Consider the following 23,125-nt stretch of genomic DNA (forward strand, 5'->3'; position numbering starts at 1 on the left):
AGAAAGAAAGAAAGAAAGAAAGAAAGAAAGAAAGAAAGAAAGAAAGAAAGAAAGAAAGAAAGAAAGAAAGAAAAATCTTGTATCGCATAAAAATTCATTTTAAATTCCTTTTTACTGTCAAGTCATATCAACTGGATTTAATACATGAGTTTTGGGACGTTTAATAAGGAAATGATGATACACAGAAATAACATCATTTTGAGGAGGGCTTTGAATGTGAGGTTCAGAAATTTAAGGCACCTAGATGAATATATTTTAGTAAGATTGAAATAGTACAAGAGCTGTTGTAGAAAGGCTGATTTTCAAGTATACAGGTTATGTTTCGGATGTCATTGTGAGAAACAGAAGTAGAATGTAAGGCAACTTTAAGTCTTAATAGAGATAGTAAGAATCAAAAAGAAGAAATGGACAGGAGTTATTGTGGATCTTTGGAATTATCTGAAGGGAAGGAGAGATGGTCACTTGTCTGTGAGCTGTCCATGAACTCAAGGCTTGTGTCTTCTTTATCATTATAGCTTCAGGGTCTAGCCCAGTTTCATAATCTGTATACTTTTTTTTTTTTATGCATGAAAGTGAGAAGTAAAAATTACCTCAAGGTTTTGAGCCTGGTACCTGGGAGAGGTATACTGGAATTCATGTATATGAATGTTGGGAGGAAGGACTGATGTGGAGAAAAAAAAATAAGTTGGATCTTGGACAAGTCTAATTGAGTAATGCTGTATGTATCTTACAGGCAGTGGAATGTGGGTATAGGGTTTAGAGAGACTGCATATAAAAAAGAAATATACTGGCAAAGTTGAAATAAAAGGGTAATGGAAATACCTAGAGAAGAAAGTTTGAAGAAAGAAGAAAGCCTAAAAGGGAATGAGGACTTGGGAATAAGGCAGAGAAAGACTGCCAGAGACAAAGAGGGAGGAGAACCAGGTAAGACATAGAAGGTAGGAGAGGAGAGAGTTTCACAAACATGAAAACATATACTTCCTAGTTGTCATAAAGTTGATCTGTCATTATATTTTGGGTCACTTGGCAAGAATTTGATGCTACTAAAGTTGAATTTGGGGAAAGAATTTTTAATTGCTGCAACAGGATACAATCTATCACATTTGGTTCGAAAATTCATTTTCTATAATTGCTTCTGTAAGACTCTTGGGCACAATTAACCAGGGTCCACTATAAACTAAATGCAGATAAATCAGGAAAAAAGATAGGTATATCCAATATCGACACTATTTAAGTATTGTCCTCAGGCATCTGCCCAACGCAGTAAAGCAATAAAAAGAAATGAAATAAGTATCAAAATGCAAAAACCAAAACTGATGTTATTTGCAGATGATGTTATTGTCTATATTTTAAAAAATAGACAAATAATGAGACAACTCAGCAATTTGCTGGGGTTTTTTTGTTTTGTTTTGTTTTGTTTTAATACTAATTTTTATTCGCCAGGAGAAAAGCAGTTAGAAAATGTAATTTTGGAGGGAATGTAACTCCCCACTCCTAAAGCATGAGTTGTACATAGTGACTTCCCTCCAAAAGTACAGAATAGAAATGAAGGGAGTAAAAGAGAGTAACTTCACAGTGGTAGAGAATCTTGATAAACACTACTTCAGTCAGGTGATCAAGGTCAATGTCAACAGTGATAAATCATGTATATAATAAGTATTCTTGATATGATGTGACCTCTGTGGTCTTCCACCCTAAAATCCATGACTCAGTCTAATCTTGAAAAAATTATCAGACAAATCTCAACTGAGAGACATTCTGCAAAATACCTGAATAGTAATTCTCAAAACAGTCAGTGTTATCAAAAACAAAGTTGGAGAAACTGTCACAGAAAAAAAAGCCTAAAGAAACATGAGAACTAAATGTAATGTGGTATCCTGAATGGGATCTTGAAACTTTTAGGAAAAGACACTAGGTAAAAACTAAAAAAACCTGAATAATTTATGGACTTTAGTTACTATTACTGTATCAATATTGGTTCATTAAGTATAAAAAATGTACCATATTAATATGTTAATAATAAGGAAAACTATGGTATAAAGTTAGGTATATGGAAACTGTACTATCTGTTTAATTGGATACATGAACGGTGAATCTAGAGTCTCATCATTTGTAGGGATATTAATTCTTTATAAACATCAATACTTTGATCAATGTCGGCTAACATTCCAAATATTATATTTTGAATTTAAAAAGCTAAATCAAAATCATATATGGAAATACAAAGATCCAAGAATAGGTAAGATACTCTTGAGGGAGATCAAAATGTGGGAAGAATTACCTTACCAAATATCAAAAAGTATTATAAAGTTATAGTAATTAAGATAATCCAGTATTGGTTAAGATAAACAAACTGAAAAGTCCTCTCTTCCCTCCCCCAACAAAAAGCCTACACATAATGGGAAATTTGATTTATGATAGAATTGACATTACTGGTCAGTAGAGAAAGGATAGAGTTTTCAATAAATGGTACTGAGACTACTGTTTAATGTTATGAGATCATGAAATTGAACTTCTCCCTCAGATTATATATAAAAAATTAGTTGTATAAGATTTAAAGATGAAATTTTTAAAACTTTTAATGGATAACATAGGTTATCTTTATGGTGTCAGTGCAGGCTATCTTAAATAAGACACAAAGTTACATACATAAAGAAAATGATTAATAAAGTTTTATGGTATAAAGATAGCATAAAGAAAGTAAAACACTAGCCAATAACTGGGAAAATATGAGGTAGTATCCAAAATATTATGGAAATTCTGCAAATCTACAATATACACACATACCCAACAAAAAAAGTGTCAAAAACCAAGTAAAGGCACATCATAGAAGAGGAATCGTAAACAGTAAATAAACATGAAATTATGTTCGACCTAAAAATTAATCAGGGAAATGAAAATTAAAATCACCACAAAATACATTTTCATACCTACAGAAATGGCAAATATAAAAGTCTGATAATGTCAAGTATTGGTAAGATTCAAAGCAAATGAGACTTTTATAAAATGATGATGTGAGTACCAATTGCTTCAAGCATTTTAGAAAACAAATCAACACTCACAAACAGCTGAACCTGTAACCCAATAATTCATCATGTGAGTATTTATCCTAGAGAACCAGCACAATGTACTTAGACAAAAGTACTCATAACAGGATTGAATATTTATGGAAACAAAATAAAATGGACATTAGCAAAAAATCAATAAATGAGTTGTGATATATTGATATTGTATTTAATAAGACAATGTATTGATATGTCATTTTAACAATAAAAATGAGTTTCTAGAACATGTCTAATAAAATTAAAAGGCAAATCATAGATAGTTTTGTACATTATAATTCTTATTTAGAATCATGCAAATATTAAACATTATGTTGTTTTGGCATACAAAGATATGTAGTAAAATGCAAAAAGCAAAGAAATGTTAAACACAAAACTTATTATTTAATTTCCTCCGAGCAGAGGGAAAAGGGAATGAAATTCAGGAGGATTACAAAGGAGACTGCAATAGGAATGATAATCATTTTCTTAAATCAAGGATGTGCATTTGAATCATCACTTCTAATACCTTACACATGTTTTACATATTTTTTATTTTATTCCATATTTAAAAGAATTGTTTTAAAACATAAGCAATGTCACACTCCCTAAAGAACTGGGACAAAGTCATTTCTACATAATAACTACAAAACATCTCAGAGTAAATTTAAATAGACTGGGTTATTTCACTAATTATTTTTGTCTCTTTTTCTGACAATGTAATAGGAAAAAAATCAATAAAGCCCTAACTATTAAAAATCTGAATCATTCCTATTATATTTCTGACCCCTAAGGATGGTAAGCAAGACCAGAGAACTCAAGCGGGTACGAGAGGAATGTTGAAGATGTTACATCAGGCATTTATAACCAGGTTTGATGTAACAAAGAGTATTCACTCACATTACTTGATCAATTGCAATGCTCAGCACATCAGTATTTTGATTATTCTTTTTACTAATTAGGATAAACGTTCATTAATTAGAAAACCCTGTTTGCTTTTAAAAGCAATCTAAAGATGGCAGAAGTAATTGGCATTAGAAATTTTAAGTCATCAGCAAGGGCCAGTACAGATGGGGCCCACCTCTCAATTTCAAAATAATACAGACTTTTGTAGCTAAAAACTCCTATGAGATATTCTATTTCTACCTTCAACATGCGGTGGTCACATTGATGCTGAATCTTGTTTAGGAACAGCGTTGGTACTGTCAAAGTTTCAAAGCACGATGACTGAGCTTTACAAGAAAACTTTGAAGCGCACTGTGATGACTGACCAAAGAAAGATTCCTCTGTCTTTCATTAGGAACAGGAAAGTGCCCCAACTGATATATCTTAAAAGATATTGTCACAGTCACAAAATTAAAGGGATTATCTGCTTTATGAAAGTTTAATGTAGTTGTTAGAACCAGCAAATAATAGAATAGCAATTGTTTTCCATAGAAAAAGTTGCAATTTCAATTCAACATGAGAGTAAATAATACTATTGTAAATAAATCATGTTTTAAGGACCTATAATGATATTCTACTAAAAGCACTTAGAGCTGAATTCTGAACCATATAAGTGTTTCAGATTGCTTATTATCAACACTGAGGTATAAGGGAAAAACTGAAGGATATCAACAGGCAGAAATTAATAAAGATTTTTATAGATTTTAGCTTTTATTTTAATGCATGTTTATTTACAGTACCCCCAAAATATATATTATATGAGCCCTTGGTCATGATTTATGATTCATGTAATGGCTGCTCTAGTTAAACCCATTGACTTGGCAAGAATTTTGCATCATTGTAGCTTTGCAGCAGCATAAAAAGTGATTGCTCATATTTTAGGAGTGTTGTATTATGGAACAAGTGAATATATTTAGAACATAATGTTGAATTTCTATGTCACTTGAAAATCCAGCTTGTAAAACCACAAAGCTAAAAGTTGAAGGAAATGTTGTATTTTCTTACAGAAATATAAAAAAGTAAAGTATTATTATAAAACACATTATTATTATTGACAATAATATGCCTTGTTCTTGCCGCAAGTAATACATTTATTAGCATGGCCTCAATTTATGGCAGCGAATCTCAAGCAAACATGTAAAGTACTCAGAATCTCATCCAATAGCATCTAAGATAAAAGCAGAAAAGTTTATTCCTAGTAGATACTCATCATATGAAATAATATAAATGCATGTTTTCCACTCTTTTAAGTAACTCTTGGAGTTTTTTATTTAGGAATTCTCTATTTTTTGTTCCAGAAATTACTCTGAGTTGGGAGTTAAGAATACTAGGATCTCATCTCAGCTCTGCTACATATTTGGAGTGTCTCTCTGTCTCCCTGGACTTCAGTCTTCTGATTGGTAAGGAAAGAATTTGTTCTTCCCAAACTGGCTTCTGTCAGCATTGTTAATATCTCAGGAATTTCTTTAAAACCCTGATCTGCAGGTTTTAATTGGTTTAGGTAAGTCCTAGAGAGTTGCACTCTTTTTTAAAAAAATTTTCCCAGGTGGTGCTAATCCATAAACAGGTTTGTAAATAAACTACATGATTTTAAAGGTATTTTTGGCTCTGTGATTAATAAATATACTTGCTGGTGAAGGTTATAATTCAGAGGACACTCATTTTAGAATTTAAAAACGACTTCGATTGTAATTAAATTAACTATAACATTGAAACTATATTGAAAAGAATGCTTTAGAAATCAAGAAATATTTGGTTCTATGGTATAACTCAAGGTTGTTATTGCTATTATGTACCACAGGCGCACACATAGGGCCAGTGAGTAGGCATGCTTATGCTATAATTCAATCTGCATGTGACCTAAAGAAATAAAACTATGTTTTATATACTACTTATGGGATCAGTCTCACGTTATAAAGACACGTTTTATTTTTTTGAGACAATATATTTTATAAACATTTTCTAAAATGTAAGATTTTCAATGACCATCTAGTTATTAAAGTGGCTTTCCCATGGCCCTGCCCAACCCATATAAATTAGCGGCAAAACTTATCTTCATATTTTTAAACAGACTGACTTTCTATAAGTTGTTATTTGGCATAAATAAACATAGAACATTAGAAATTATTTGACAGAGTAATTTGAGACTAATAATAAGCCCTTCTCACTGATGATTTTGATGATAAGTAGGCCACTGAGCCAATTGTCTGTTGAAACTAGTCCTAGTTCCATTTTCAAGAGCAACTTTCTTATTCTCAATGGCCAGAGAATATTCATTGAATTCTTCTAAAACAGGAATCCCCAACCCCAGGCCGCAAACCAGTACTGGTCCGTGGCCTGTTAGGAATTGGATCGTGCAGCAGGAGGTAAGCGGTGGGCAAGCAAACAAAGCTTCATCTGCCTTTGCAGTCTCTCTCTAGCCCTAGCATCACCACCTCAGCTCATTAGACATTAAATTCTCATAGGAGTGCTGGTCCCTGGTGACAAAAAGGTTGGGGACTGCTGTTCTAAAAGCAGTGCCATGTCATTCACATACATTTTATAGTAAATTAAAATATAATTTTCAGATTATCCAGGATCATGCCTGCTAACCCAGGTTTTTATTAGATCTTTAGATGTGGATCATGTATCCATAATAAAATTGAAGTCCTGCCAGAGGCTGGCATCAGCATCTGCACAGAGGAAGACCAGTGGAAAGATCTGAGCTACATTGTTCTTGGCTCGTTAATTCACATGCTAGCAGAGCAGTGGAATAGCTGTGTAGGAAGCCTACTTTCTCTTCATGTAAAATGCTGGCCTAAAAAAATATGATTTAAAACAAAGAAAACAATAAGATTTGAAATAATAAACCTAATAGGTATTTGTTTTTGTAACGTTCCTTACCAATTTTCTCATATTCTCTCTAAAGTTTCAATTGTTTTATAATACTTAATTATAATTTACCTCAGAAGTGGCATGTTGGTAGGAGCAGTAGTGGCTGTGAAACACCCTGAAGGGTGTGTGAAACTGAAGAAAAAGTGTCATACCTGGACGCTTTTCTGAAGATTCTCGATGTGGGGCTTAAATCTTAGAAATTCTGTGCTTTGCTTTGTTTTAACAAGTAACACAATTATTTAAGCAACAGTCTTTTAGGAATGCAGAGAAACTACAGAGAGGTTTAGCAGAAGAGTTAAAAGGAAGTAGAAAAGAAAACAGAGAATGGTATAACTGATTTGAATTTTAGAAAGACCACTCTGAGAGCAGTATGAGGAATGAATGGGAGAAGGATGATAATTGAAGAACAGAAATTTTGTGACTAAATTTACTCTTGCATGAAGTTAATAATGGTGGGATTAGAAAGGATGGATTGGATGAATTTTAAGGGGATATCAGCCATTGCTAAGCCAAATATATTTGGGGCACAGAAGAGAGTTTTCTAAGCTTCTAGCATGATAAAGTGAACAGATGTTGGTGCAACTGACCAAGAGATAAATATCTGCAGAGTAAGAGGAGGGGATTTGGAGATCATCTGTGTTAAAGCAAAATTTGAATTGTATATGGCACATCCTTGTGGAAACATTTAATGGTCTAGATAGATGATAGATGATAGAAAGATAGATAGATAGATAGATAGATAGATAGATAGATAGATAGATGGATAGATAAAGAGAGACATGGGTTGGAGACAGGTTTGGGAGTCATCAGCATAGGTGAATGGAGTGGTCAATATTTTTAACCAAGAAAGAGATGGACTTTAAAGGTCTAGAAAATTGACAACAGTAATTGCTGACAATGGTACTTGGAGACCTTGGAAAAAGACATATCCACTAAATAGTGAAAGAAAAATTGTATTTTAGAGTTGAAGAACAAATTGTAAGTGAGGAATTTGTGAGAAAAAAATGAAGGCCATTCTTTGAGGAAATTGAAAAGAAAGGAAAGTGACAAAAAAAGTTGGATCAAACAGGTGTGATATAGGAATCTTATGCAAAAGGGAAAATAATAGAGAAGGTTATATTTTAAGTCAGGGAATAAAAAAATGAAATATGAGGCAATATCTAAGGTGAGATTGAAAGGGACAGCATTCGACCTCTGAACAATACATTAGTCTTGGACAAGAGGAGAAAGATTTCTTACAGTGAGGTATAACTTAAAAAGACAAGAATGGAAATAGATTCCAGGAAATTTATTTGGAGATAGGGAGAGGAACACAAAGCTCTAAGTATTACAAAGGTCATGATTTTTTAAAAATAAAATTCTGATTTGTATTATAATAATATATATTCACAGTAAAAATTTTGTGAAATACTAAACATTTTAAAAAACTAAATAAAATTATCCCTTCCCCTTCTTTCCTCCTTCAAGTAGGCCCATGTTAGTACATCCTTCAAGTACTGGGAAGATCACAAATGTTTATGCTTTAGATTTTATCTCAATCATTTCTTTCTTCTTTTAATCTTGAGCTGTTTACTATTACTCTTCAATGTTCTTAAAATAGCCATCATCTGCATTATTAATTTTTTTACATCTTCCAAAGACCTTCCCAAAATATATTATTTCTTTCACTAAACTTAAGTTATATGAACACAAGAGCCACGTTTTACTCATCTTTAGAATTCCACAACAGAGCTTTAAACATTGATCAAAATAGTCCAATAGATCATTCTGTGGTGATGGTGCTATTTCTCTGCTATTGTGGCTTTCAAATACTTAAAATGTGAAACTAAAAAAGTGGATTCTTAATTTTATTAAAAATTAAAATGTGGATAGTGCCTACTGTATTGAACAGCACAGTTATTGATAATTAGCATAGTGGTTAAACAATTTTTTTTCTTTCTAATTTTATTTTCCAAGGCTCACAGTACATTAGAGGGAGCAAATAGGAGGAGAGATGACAAAAGAATGAGAATAAGTTAAATCAGACAAAGAATTTACAAGAGCACTATTCTTAATCAGTAATATGGTCAAATAATCCTAATCTTTCAACTGATATTCACAATAATGATCCTGAATCATTTAAGGAATGGATGAGTGCTAGGAACCTTGTGTAAGCTCAATTGAACTTAATTTTGAGAACAATTCTTGGAGGTGTAACATTATCCCTATATCTCAATTTAAAAAATTAAAAATTTAAGCAGCTTTCTTTAAAAAGCTGCTAAATGGTAAAAGTAGAAATCTAACCACTGGTCAGTGCCAAGGTCCATGATATATACTCTCAAATGATGCTTAATTTCTAAATTATATTCATCACACTCTGCACTCTAAGAACATACATACACAAATTTTAGAAAAAATTCTCAAAAAATAATACCAACTTGAAGCAAATCGCTATAGTATGCAAAGGGATAAATCTTCATCTAATTAAAAGATATTTGTTCTCTAAATGATCCAATGGTCTAACAATTCTGGATAGACAAGATGATACCTTATTTATTTTAGTAAATCAGGACAAATATAATAAAATATTCAAACCCTGAAAATTCTTATATGGCGTACATTAAATTCATATCTAATATATCATTTTCTCAAATTTGCTACATTTTAATAGAAAAACAAAATCAGTGCAAAGACTCTAAGAAATTCTTTTCTATTAGCTCCAAGGAATGAAATTATAAAACTTATACTTACCTTTTTGTTTGCTGTAAAGGTATGGTATATTTCTGTTGGTCCTCATGACAAGCTCTACAATTTTTTGAAATTGTTTAGGTCCCAAATGGTGTATTAAATTGTATATATTTGTTTTATATTTTCAAAGCATCCTTAATCTTTAATTAAAAAAATTCACTGAAACTATTTTCAATGTCTTCTAAGACTCAAAGAAATGCAATGTCCTTAAAACGTGGTGCTATGGGCAAAAGGATACACATAACTGCCTCCCAATGTCTATAAATAAGCTGTGGTTTCTTAAGAGGCCCAGGGTGGTGGGGGGGGGGGGGTGGGGGGGGGGGAAGAAACTTTATTTGTTATTAGTTATCTAATTTTGCAAATGTTACCTTTGTTAGAACTGAAACCTAACCATTTAATGATTTAATTAAATCATTAAATATTATCTTATGCTATATTTTTTATAATAGAATCTTATTTGCCTTCAATAGCCTTCCTCATTCTTTCTACTTTCATTCCATATTCTTCTTCTGAATTATAGTTGTGTATTCTATTCTGGATGAAATACTCTCATTTTCCTCTAAAATGTGGCTGGTAAACAAAAGCCTGTAAGAGCATATATATGAGGGAAGCTCAGAGTTCTTTCATCTGTGACTTTTCTTTTAAAGTTATCCTCGGCTTTACTAAACTGTGGGTTGTTGTGGCTGTTATTTTCTCATCTAAATATAGACCCTAATTTAGATAATCACAGGATAAAACCCAAAGTGATGTATTGTTTCAAATGAAATGCTGATACCCCTTCATATACACAAGGGTGGCAGAGACACTGCATTTAGCAGTCAACCAGTCATCTCAGTATTGGCCTCTGCTATTTCAGTTGTCAGTGTAAACATAACCAGAGAGAAGCAAATTAGAAGGAAAACAACAAAAAACTTCTGCTTTTTGTGTTTTCTCAAGCAAAAATGCCTTACTGGGAAAAAAAAATCTTTTTCTAAATGCATCGATATAATCAAGAGTGTGACATATCTTCTATCTAAGAGAATTATTTTGTGAAATTTAGCATTTTCTATCCCAACCCAACAAGATTGATTCAATTCACATTTATCAAATGTTTACTTCAGATAAAAGTTTTGTGTAAATGATTTTTTTTATAAGAAAGTGTGCTGTACACTAGGCCTCATTCTTGCTTCAGTGATAAAGAACAAAAGAAAATGGCAAAAATATTTAAACATACCATGGGTTTGAAGCAATCATTTTAAGATGGAAAAACCCCTAGATCATGTTCCACACTTTCTGATAATTCTGTGCTGCAAACCACACAATAGTTAGGAATAAAAGGTCACATAAAAATAGAGTTTACATAGGCTTTATTATTATAATTATATAGGCAGCATTTTTAGCATAAATTTATACTAAAGGACTGAAAAATCAAGGCATTGGGTGTATTTCCAAATAAGTCACTGCTCAATCAGGCAGAAACTAACCTTTTTCTACAAAATAATTTTTCTGGCTCACTAGTAATTGATCTCCTAGGTAATCTTATACTGAGTCATGAACAATCACTAAATGTTCGAAACAACCATGGGTATTACACAAATGTGAATTAAAAGAAACTCAACTGATAGTATTGAGCACAGCATTAGACTGTAGGTGCTCTAAAACATACACTCATAGTGGATGGTGTAGGTGCCGGGTCTAGAACTCCCTAGCCTGCTGTTGTACCCATCTCCCAGCTGCTTTGAGAATTGACTGTAAGTGCCTCAGAGCTGTCAGTTTCTTGGAAAACTGCCCTCCAACCAAGATTGATGGGCACAAGGTAGCAAATGTTGCCCCTTTGTTTCAAGGGCTGAAAAATTTTTGTGCTCCTCAGAGTCTCCCACAATCACAGTAAAGTAAGTCTCCAGTTGAGACTCTATCCTTGCTCAGCCTTTTTTCTTTGTCTTTTCCTGCTTTTCTCACTCTTCTGTACCAGAGATCACTTTCCAAATAAATCTTGTTCACTAAATTCCTATCTGAAATTCTGCTTCCAAGGAACTCTCACCTAAAATACATAGGTGTCATTAAAACTTTAAACTGGTTGTGGGGAAAAAAAGAAAGAAAGAATAAAAGGCAATTGAAGAGATGGTTTGAAGGGAGAATGGGAAAATAATTTTATTAGCAAGATTTTTTAACGAAACTACAACATTGGGCATAGCCCACAATTTCAATTCACCACTTATTTTCTATGTATTTGAGTCCGTTTCTCTACATTTAAAATTAAAGTTACAATCTCATAAACTTTCTAAACAGGGCTACCAATTTGTCAAGGTATGTTTTTTCTTTCCTTTTTTTTCCCTAGCATTAAAGTCTAGGAAGATTTTTCTTTTTATTGTAAATGAATCTCAAAAATGTAATTGCTAGTGTTTTAAATCAATATTTTACAACACTTTTTGGGTGGCGGACATTCCATGATTCTTTGTGTTTAAACATTCTAAAGGCAGGGAACTGTGTATCTCTAGTGTCCTTCCCAGTAAATGGCATATAGCACAAAATAAATATCTTAATTCAGCGGAGAGTTCTTCCATAGGTTCTACAGGAAACAAATGAGATAATTTATTTAGCATGGTAAGTTCTAGATAAATATTAGCTAGTTCATAAAAATAGTGGAATTATAGTACAAAATTTAGACTGCATATATAAATCTGTTGACCAGATTTCTAATAATGATGTCATGGTCAGCTAAATAATACATTTTAAACAGTATATGTATTATTATTGTTGCTATTATTATTGTCATAATAATAGTTATGGGTTGATCATCAAAAGACAATTTCTAAAGTTAAAAAGATAGATAAAATTTTTATAAGAATTCCCAAAAAATAATTCGTGGTAAATTGATGGTCAGTAAAAGGATAGTCCAAAGCCACCATTAATACCTTTTTGTCTGATTATCAAATAGACAAAACAAGATTCAATAGTAAGAAAGGAACTAGTTCCTAGGCAAAGAACTTGATCAAAGGACAGAATATATATTTGACAAATATGGAAATAAATATTTGTTATTTTTAGACACTGTTTTCTCTGCAGCTATTAGTCTTACTAGTGACATATTCTTTTCAATAGAAAGTTTACCTCATACCCTTCACCCAATTGAGAAATTGTGATTATTACAAAGCATCATTTTTTTAAAATGACAATTCCTTATATATCTCTAAAGAGAACTTACACAGGAGAAATGAGTTTAGCATTTAGATCTAGAAAACTGACCATTCATGGTTTAAATAAAGCATAAGCTATATAGCTGAGGTTGAAACATAGCAATGGCATTAATAATAATAATAATAATAATAATAATAATAATAATAATAATAAATAATAACAACTACAGTGAACTAATGAAATGGAGATACCAGAAAAAAAAGAAAAACAAACAAACAAAAAGATCACTCATAAAACACTAGTACCTGAAAAGCTATGTCAGACCACTGAAAATAGAAGTTGTTATTTATTGCCCTTGTAAAATAATCAGGTATAATTCTAGGCAGTCTTTATAAAATTTCTTGGCCATTTTTAAGTGAACATTATACATCTACACCTTTGGATTTCCTATTTCTATCTTGTTTGATTTATTAAATTCAAAAGCTACATTCATACTCATCCTCCTAAGTAGCTATATAAAGATCTTAAACACATTAAAACATATTTTAATGTCAAAATTTATTAAAATTGTAAATTTAAGTAATGAAGAAATGTTCTATATCTTATGTGAAATCATTGTTAAATATATTTTTAATGACATTCAATCATTTTATAAAAAATAATTTACTCTTAGATATTATCCACAAAATATCTTACTCTCCTGAGGAATTAATATATTCCCTTTATTAAAGAGCTTACTATATAACACACTATACCAAAAAAGTACTATAATAAAAGAAAAAAAAATAGTGACTTTATAATGAGATGGATTTATGTTCCTATTCATACAGTAATATGACCTCTCTGAATCTCAGTTCCCTCCAAATTCAACTGGGCAAACCCTATTAGGTTTCAAGGTCTGTGAATAAGCCTCTGTGGCTCGTGGACCCTCTGGGCCTGAGGTTCTGAAAAGAACAGAGAGAAGATGAACACAAAATGAAAGAAGGGTTTTGAATTCCCAAAATTCTACAGTCAGAAAACAGGCTGATATAAGTACACAGCTGCAAACATATGTTTTAAAGTATAAGATGTATAGGTGAGGTTGAAACATAGCAATGGCAAAAGAAAAAAAATACTACTGTGGACAGTTACTCAACAAAATGAAAGAATGAAATGCCAACACATGCAATATTGGTGAATTTCTAAAGCACTGTCAAAATGAAAGAAACCATACATAAGGAAATATAAGCTCTATGAATCCACTTTATGAATTTTAGAAAAGGAAAATCTATTATTATCAACAGGAAAATCAGTATTTGGAGTGAGAGGATTGAAGGAAAAAGTACTCAAAGGAAATTTTTGGAGGGATAGAAATGTTTTGAACCACGGTTGTGTTGGTGGTTATATCACTGTATACATTTGTCACAACTCATTAAATTACAATCCTTAATACTAGTGAGTTTTGTTGTATATAACTTATACTTCAATGATTTAAAAACTTAAATTACCACCAAAAAATTTAGTATAATTATGTGGATAGTAACACTCTCATTAGCTTAAATTCTGGTTTTCTTTCTTCAAGAAAAGGAATAAGTTCCTTATACCATATACTTTCTACCCCATTTATTGGGGTGAGCTAATCAAAGTTGCTCATCTAGTAGCTTTGGAGCTATGGGATCAAGTATAAAAATAGAGAAAGCTCCACTCAGACAATTTTAACAAACTAATAAAAACATTTTTAAAAAATATATATTTATATCACTCCTGAGTGCTTGGCTGATGAGGAGAATAGGTTTTCCATTTTTTATCTTTCTGGTTCCTTTTTCTCAGAATGTTAGGCAGAGCCCAGTGGAAACCATCCATATCCCTGAAGGCTTTGACATTTTTCTCTCAACAACATGTCTTCTTCTACGAAATCGTTGGATTAGTAGGATTAGGGACAAGACAGTTACATTTAAAATGCAAATGAAGAAATTTACATTCAAACTGCTGCTGTCCTGTTACACCAGAAATTATTTATACCAATCATTTATTTAAATTGATATGAACAACAGAGTAAACAAGCTATTAAAAGGTGACAGAAAATTCCTTGCAAATTTCCTACTGCATCTCTGATTGTTGAGAAAATTGACTGGGGCCTTATGAACCACATTAAATTGTTGTTTTAGAAGCAAAACAACGTTCCTTTCATATGATGCAAAAGAACTACATAGAAGAAGTTGTTTTGTACATGAAGCTCTAATAAAACAGAATGCATCCTGAACAAGAGTAGGTAGGCATATACATCTCTCAAAGACTTTTTCTGTGCTAGTTTATGCTATAACTAAAACTAAATCAAATTTGAATGGACAGCTATACATCAACCTAACAACAAAAGCAAGCACTTAATGGATGTTCTCTTTATCTCCCTACAGACTTTTAAGGTGAGCTAGAGTGAGGTTATACCCCTTTTGAGTCCCAGAGAAAGTGTTTTTATACAAATATTAAGTTCATAATTAAAATTGCTTCTTTTTAAATGTTATTTCCTTAGTCGATCTAAACTAACTTTAACATAGTTAAATTTTATTGGGAGAATGGCTTTAATGTTTATAAAAATGTTTACTAAAGAACATATTTTATCTTCCAGAATCCGTTTTCATGATTATTTATTTGACTTCTTATTCGGGCAAGTCTAACATTTATCCTTGGCATATACTCTGCAAAGTCATTCTTTCCTAAGTCATGTGCCCCAAACAATGTATTTTAAGGCATTTATAATAGTTATACTAAATTTTAAAATGCTCTTTTGAGTCAGAGAGATACAAAAAAACAATATTATCAACAGTTGGTGAAATTTAACAAATTGCTGTCACTTGATCTTGTATTCTACTTTTGTTCCCTTCGCTTTGCTTTAAAAAATTAAAAATATATTTCTTTAGAGTAACAGCACCTACATTTCAGGGCAAAATAACATATAAGCAACTCTTAAGTTCCATTCTCTTCCCCAGAGCAGGTAACAATGATTTGAACTGGTAGATCAGAATGAAAGGAACAGAGTTAGACAGGATTCTAATAGACTTCTGGAAGAAAATCCAAGTAATTAAATTGAAGAGTTCTTAAATGGTCTCTTTCTTACCATCACAGGAGTCGCTTTATACTTTTCCATAGCCTAAAACCTGTGGAGATTTACTTTATTCTAATTCAAACAATGCTCATTGTTTATCAAAGCAAAGAAAAACACAAAATGCTGAATAAATGTGCATGCAATATGTTTGCTGCTCTGAAAGAAAAGTAAATATTTGTAGCTCTAAAAAGCATGCTTACCGAATCCTGTAACTGAAAGAAGAGACTCTGAATGGCATCTTTTTTTTAATTGCATAAATATCTGACTTTGGATAGAAGTTTGGCTGAAATATTTTATCTTCCTGGATACTATGTTTACTTTGAATGATTCAAGGAATTTACAAAGGGTGAGATAATATCTGTTACCAAGGTACGTGGAATACGTTTACTGAAATTGCTCTTCCAATAAGAGAACTGGGCACTTTCTTAGAACAGCAAAAAACATGATTTTGAAAAGGTACGTGGCATAAAAATATCCTGCATAAGAATGGTTGACTTGGCTAGGGAACTAATTGTTGACTTGAAATTGCTGGTTGGAAAGCTAAGAGTTAACGATGTAGTTAAAAGAGTTTCTGACTATCAAGAATAAAGCAGGAAATAGTTTAAAGTCAAAATTTGTTGATTACTTTGTCTTATTAACATTTATTAATACTAACGCTCTGAAGTGTTCATTCTAGTGAGCTAGAATGAATGCAATTTGGGTCTTTATGCTTCAAGTCCTACATAAAGATTTAATGAGATTTGAACTCAAACTGCAATAACTTCATCAAGGGTTTATTTTTTCTTTTTCCAGTTATCCTTCTCTTTTTTTTTGTTGGCCACATAGTTAGTGCTTTTTTTATTCAGTAATTGCTTTCTAGACCTAGAACTGCAGTTCTGGGCGTTGTATTCCTGACTATTGTATCCCGATAATTTCTGAATGCTTTCTAATCCATCAAATAGAGCTTTTATCTTTCCATTTAACAACTATATCAGACTAATAAATTCATATGCCTTAACCAAATCGGGGATTGTAAGTAGGAAGATAAGTTAACTAGAAAATCATGGCTGGAGCTAGAAAATGAAGTCTTATCATGGCAATAAAAGTGAAAAAGGAGAGGGACGTAAAGGTAAAAGGAAGGAGATTATGGAGAAATTGAAGAGGATCTAGTAAAGTGTTTTAAGCAGGAAGATATCAGATCTTCAGTTTACAAAGATCATTTTGGCAGCTATGTAAAGAATGTTTTGAGTTGAAGAAAGAGTAAAAGGAGGAAAAGGGGGATTTAATAGCAGGGATTTATGTAAGAAATGATAGGACCTAAAAAATGGTATTATTGGTGATGAGGAAAACTAGAAGGATTCAGAGACATGTGTAAAACAATAGCCCATGTCATTAACTTAGAAATGACATCATTATAATTATATATACAGACCAAATTATCTGTATGAAAGAAAATTGAATGAGATGATTTCCTTCATCCTAATACTCACCAAAGAATTAGTAAAGTAATTTCTTAAAAGAAAATTGAGGAAGACTTGCTTAACTTTGTTTGGATGAGGATCAGAATTTGAACACTCTTCTAATTATAAAAAAATTGTTAAAGAAAATCTGTTTCCTTACAACAAAATTTAAGCTTAGAGATAGGACTTTGGGTCATATTACAGTTTGCTTATTTTGTTCTTCGGTTGAGTCAAATATGCTATTAAACCCATGCACTGCTTTTTTAAATTTTCGTTATATTTTTTGGTTCTGGAATTTTCATTTGGTTATTTTTAAATAGAATCAAATAAATACAGCAACTTAGTTTTATCACTACATTTGATAAGATATTTAAGAGCATTTACACAGGTCAGTCTTTACTCTGATTTACTTCATGACTTTCACAGGTTCATTGGGAAGCCACTAAGTCCTCTGAAACCCAGAGCCTGTGGGAACATAGGGTGAGTATTGGCCAAGAGGAGACTCTTACACAGGTGAAAAGTATTGGACAGTTGTAGTTTGGAATTAAAGAGGCTATAAATTTGATATTGAAGAAGGTAATCAAAAAGTCCAAGTCTAATTGTAGTTTACCTGCCACTAGAAAAAATTTGAAGGCATTTGTAAACAGAAGTTAAAGAGATTAAAAAGTTGACATCGGCGAGGGCAACAAGAAAGTTCAAATATTTTCATAAATTGCCCAATGCAATTAAATCCAGTGAGTAAGGAATAGCATCAAGGATCCTAAAGTGCTATTGCTTTCATAAGAATATTACAATTCTGGTCATTTGTTACACTCTGAGACACTAATATTTCTCTTCTTGACCACAGCAATTGCCTTTTAATTAATTCTTGTCCTGCTACAGTTTATTGTCCATAAAACAGAAAGATCCTTTAAAATATAGGTAAGACCATTTCATATCCTTGCTCAAAACTATTCAATAAGTTCCCCTTCATGATTATAATAAAATCTGAACTCTTCATCATAGTCTACAAGGATCCTACATAATAAAGCCCTTCCCTGCTTCCACTATTTTTTATCTCATCTCATTCAATGTGCTCTAGCCACATCGGCCCTCTCTCTTTCCATGAACATTTATATCTGCTTTAGAGCCTTGGTCTTGCTGATCCCTCAGCCTAGAAGGCTTTTTTATCCAGATGGAGTTGTGGCTTGATCTCCTGGGAGAGGCCTTTCTTGACCACTTCATTTAAAGGAATTTCCATCTCTAACCCTGCTCCCACAGTTACTCTCTTAACGTTTACCCTTATTTTTCTTCATAACACTTATCTCCAACAGAACTTCTGTTATATCTATTGATTTCTTTTTCTCCCACTAAGATCTTTATGAGCAGAAAATTTGTTGAATATTGCTGTTTCTCAGGGGCATAAAATTTCCCTAGAAAATAAGAAGTGCTCAATATATATTTGTTGAATTAATAAATGAGTAAGAAAATGAGAAATATATGAGTTTGATCCAGGGAACTCAGGGAAGGAGGGCCAGAGGACCCTAGCCAGATACTACCAACTTCTATATTAACTAAATTCAGAGCACTAGAGGAAAGCCAGAGCCCAGCAATATTCACTGAGCCATGGAATCATGACTTCATCCAATTTCTGGATAGATGTAGAAGTCAAGCCTATAGACATCCTTCATTAGTTATAGTTCCGCAGGACTAGGGGTAGGCTCAGGCCTCCAAGCTGTCAGAGTGAGCTTGGGATTAGGGTAGGGAAAAATATTAATAAATTTAGCTGTGAGGAAAGGCTGATGGCATAAGCAGATAAGCAAGGAAAAACTTAACAACTGTGAAAGATACAGATTCCTGCTAATATTCCCAGCATTATCACTTACAAGTATTTTAAGAGGTTTTAGAACCTTAATGAAAGAGGTCTCATTAATGAAAGAGAAGCCCTTCCAATGGTTCTCTCACTCCTGGAAAATAAAAACACAACCAAGGGAGAATAGACTATTGTGTTCTGGAAATGGTCATGCTACACAGTGAATTGGTGAAACCATGGCTGGGGCTGCATAGTGGGTCCAATCAATTCAGAAGAAGCATAGTTTTTTTATTCACATTAACAGGGGAAATAGTTTAAAATTTTTGTTACTACTCAAAACATAAACATAATTAATGCTTCAGCCTAAATTTTTTTCCAGATTTGGGTGTTTTTTTTCCTAGTCTCAAGAGATGAGAATGATTACTTATTATGTAAGGGTATAATTTCTTTCTTTAAGAATATAATCAGTTGTGTGACTATTGAAAACAATCTATCATTAGGAGACACTATCACATGCAAAGCCAGTTTTACAAGAAAAAAAAAAAGCTTAGAAATTCATGAATCATATCTGACTCCAAGCTGCATCATTAAACTAGCCAAGCCTAACTCACTTAGTTTGTGCCCATTAACAAAGCAGGTAAAGCTTAAGAGAGATTCTCTTCCTTGTCAAAATCATGATTTATAATCTGACTATTCAAAATATTGACAATAAAAATATATTTTACTTGTTGCTCAATATATTATTTCTACAGAGCTAAGGACACAAGAAATATAGCACCCAGTGGTAACAAGAAAGTTTCTCCCCATAAATAACAGAAAATTAAAACACAAATGCAGGAAGCTTTTCAAAAAGGAAGAAAAGATGGAGGAAGGGAAGCAAACAGATGTAAATATTATGGGCTAAATAAATATTATAAGCTCTGCTATCTTTCTTTTCCATGAACATTTTTCAGAAATGTGAAATTACTGGGAATTTCTTGTAGTTTAGAAACACAGGTGCAAAATAAAGATGTGAGGAAATGGTAGAAAAAATAGAACCAGGAAACACAGAGGGGTCCCCAAAGACTAAGTGCAACATGAATTCAGTTTTACTTTTCCCCAATATTCAGTACTTGAAATGTGGTTAATAAAAAAATGAATTTTAATTTTATTTATTTTTAATTAATTTCTATTTAAATCACAACCTGCGGCAAGAGGCTACTGTAATAGACAGTTCGGAGTCTTCAAATTTTATACTGTAGATTGTGTAGGTTAGTAAACTCTCTAAAAGCTTCCCAATTCACCCAGTAAAAGCCAAAGGCCTCACAATAACCTACAAAGACCTATACAATAGGTCTCTGTCATCCACAATTCCTCTCTGGCCTCCTCTCTCTGCTTCTTCCCCTGCAGTCACATTGGCCTCCTTTCTGGCACTCTCGCCTCAGATCTTTCCATGGTTGTTCTTGTGATTGGAAGAGCTTCCTTCGGATTTTTCTATGGCTCCCTCCCTCATTTCCTTTGGGTCTTTATTCAAGTTACAGCTTCTGAGAAAAGCTTCTGTAGCCATCGTATCAAAAATTTCTACCTTCTTTCCCATACAACATCCTTCTTCCTTTTTTTTTCTATAGTACATCTCTGTCTCGTATACTGTATTTATTCACCTTATTCTCTGTGACTGCCTACTATTATGCTCAAGAGAGCAGGAATTGTTTTTTACTCATTACTATATCCCCAGCTGCTAGAATAATGTTTTTTATAAGTGTTCAACTAATATTTGATGAATAAATAGGTATGCTGACAAGACTATAAAGGATTTTTAAAATCAGACAGAATTGTACCTTAACACTCGCTTCTTTAGTCTGCCCAAAATTTGTTGTTCAAATTCAGTGAGTTGAGCTTGTATGAATTTTGGAGTTCCAAAATGACAAAAAACTCTACAAAATGGCATAAACAAATTAGAACTACAATGAGGCTGTTTTATATCTCCCTTACCTATTATACTTAAAGACTTTGCTTCTACGAAATTTTTCTATAGACTTCTGGAAATCTAAAAAAGGAATTGAAATAAATTTGGCTTTGCAGATAGTTCTTATGAGTGAACAATTTAGAGTCTGTGTTCTTTTAAATTATGTAGTTACGGTCTACATTACTTTAAGTGTGGTATGATTACATCATTGTAGAGACATTTTGAGGTTCCCCGGCACACTGTGTTCAGTTCTCTGCAGCTGAGGTAGTACTTCTCATTTCATCTCAGATCTCCACCCTTCCTCTTGAGACTTCCTCCAAACTCAGGCTCATCAAGCATGTAAAAGATATTAAGAACAGTAAAATACATCCACTTCCCCTACTATTATTCTCATCCAAATGTGTAGGAAAAGCTCAAATACCCCACTGGTTCAGGAGCTGTGTTATTCAGTTTTGGTTGATTCAGGCCTAAGCAAGTATAGCGTCTGTTATCATCCTGAAATGTTAACATCAGCTTGGCTCATTAAAACAAAACACCTGGGTTAGAGACTGCACAGACCTCTTGAAATGCATAAATGCATGCATGGAAGAAATGAAAACCCACAAGTATATTGAACATTATCTAAATCTTATAGATATTCAACTATGGTAAGTATAGAACATAAATATAAAGAGATCTGAGAGTGATTACCCCATCTATTACATATGGTTTAAAAATACATTTGCAAAGTAATTTTTTCCAGTTCCCAAATGGACATATGGAAAAGCTAAGAAGGGACTAAATCCAAGGCATACCTGTTTAAAACAAAAGAGGCATGAATAGCTTCCCCATCTTGAGCTCATCACACTATCATTATTATTAGGAATGCAGGGGGGGTAGTTACAAAAGGGTGGAGTGGGCAAAGCCCACCTGAAACCTTTATATTCTGAACGCAGGGCAGCATTATGGGAAAAGAAGATCTCAGGCAACAGGACACCGAGTTCCTGTTCTCACTCTGTCACTATGAACTGCTGATTTAGATTAATTTGTTCACATGATTCTAGTTCTGTTTTATGCTCTTGAAAACAAAGGGATATGAAATTTCTAAACTTTTGAATGCTGAATACACTTACATAGCATAAAAAAGTGTCAAATACTCGAACAGGATATTAATTGAAGCATTAGAATTTACAAATTAATAAAATGCATGAAGAGGAAAAGGAATTAGTAATGCTGCGACAGTATTTTTACTTTATTACAACAGCAACAACATACATTTGAATTACACATGTAGATGTGTACTAAAGATATGCCATTGTAAAATATGCCACTTTGGCATATTGATTATTTTGAGCAAATGCCACGCTTTCCCTCAATTCCCTCATTTGCCTGAAGACTGATCCTCCAAAATGAGCTCAATTGTCATAGATCCTCTCCTTGGGAGTTTCATCAACAGAGAAAATCACAAAAGAGGACTCATCACAAAAGAGGAGACTATAAGTGGACACCACACCCAGACAAACTTTGTCACAAACTATCATACTTCCCATTATTCTTCTAAGGACCCATTCGTCTTTCATAAAAATCATTTACCTTCCCCAAGAGGCCTATGACTCCTCCCCTTTACCTATTAAAATGGTAATTAATGCTGAATTCTAAGCCACCTCAGAGAGTTATTCATTTTTAGCTGGGTGTCATCATGTAGTATACATGTTAATAAACTTCTGTTTTTCTCTTGCTAATATATCTTTTATTATAAGGGTCTCAGTGAAGAACTCAGAAAGGTACAGGGAAAATTTTTTTTTTTTTCCTATACAGTACATACACACACACTCCACATACATATGTTTCCAAAAACTTGTGGTCTTTTCTTCAGGCTACTTTTTAGTACCCACATTTCTAGGTATACCCTCTGAACTCCTTTTCAAGATCTGCTTCCTCTTAGAAGGTACTGTGGCCTTAAATTAGAAACAACTGTGCTCAGCGAACTCTTAAAATGACTTCTGATCCACTGGGCCTGTGAGTCATTGACCCTAGCTGCTTTCTTTCAGCCAGACTCTTTGCAAAAAGCGCACATATTAATTTCTATTTCTGCTGTATCAAATATAGTGGCTTAACCACAATAATATAATAATAATAACAACCATTTATTATCAGTTCTGGAGACCAGAAGCCCAATCTTAC

The 23,125-nt window shown here is 32.8% G+C and overlaps 1 protein-coding gene across 1 annotated transcript in view; it reads right to left on the reverse strand.

Moving 5' to 3' along the window:
* CD36 (CD36 molecule (CD36 blood group)) overlaps nt 1-9,805 on the reverse strand; it is a 265,165-nt gene extending 255,360 nt beyond the window's left edge. The window contains exon 1 of the mRNA XM_039849422.1: nt 9,591-9,805. The gene's annotated coding sequence lies outside the window, so the exon portion shown is untranslated. The remainder of the gene's footprint in view (nt 1-9,590) is intronic.
* Between the last annotated feature and the right edge of the window lie 13,320 nt (nt 9,806-23,125).

Source organism: Pteropus medius, unplaced genomic scaffold, assembly GCF_902729225.1.
Source record: "Pteropus medius unplaced genomic scaffold, Ma_sr-lr_union100, whole genome shotgun sequence".
Taxonomy (NCBI): domain Eukaryota; kingdom Metazoa; phylum Chordata; class Mammalia; order Chiroptera; family Pteropodidae; genus Pteropus; species Pteropus medius.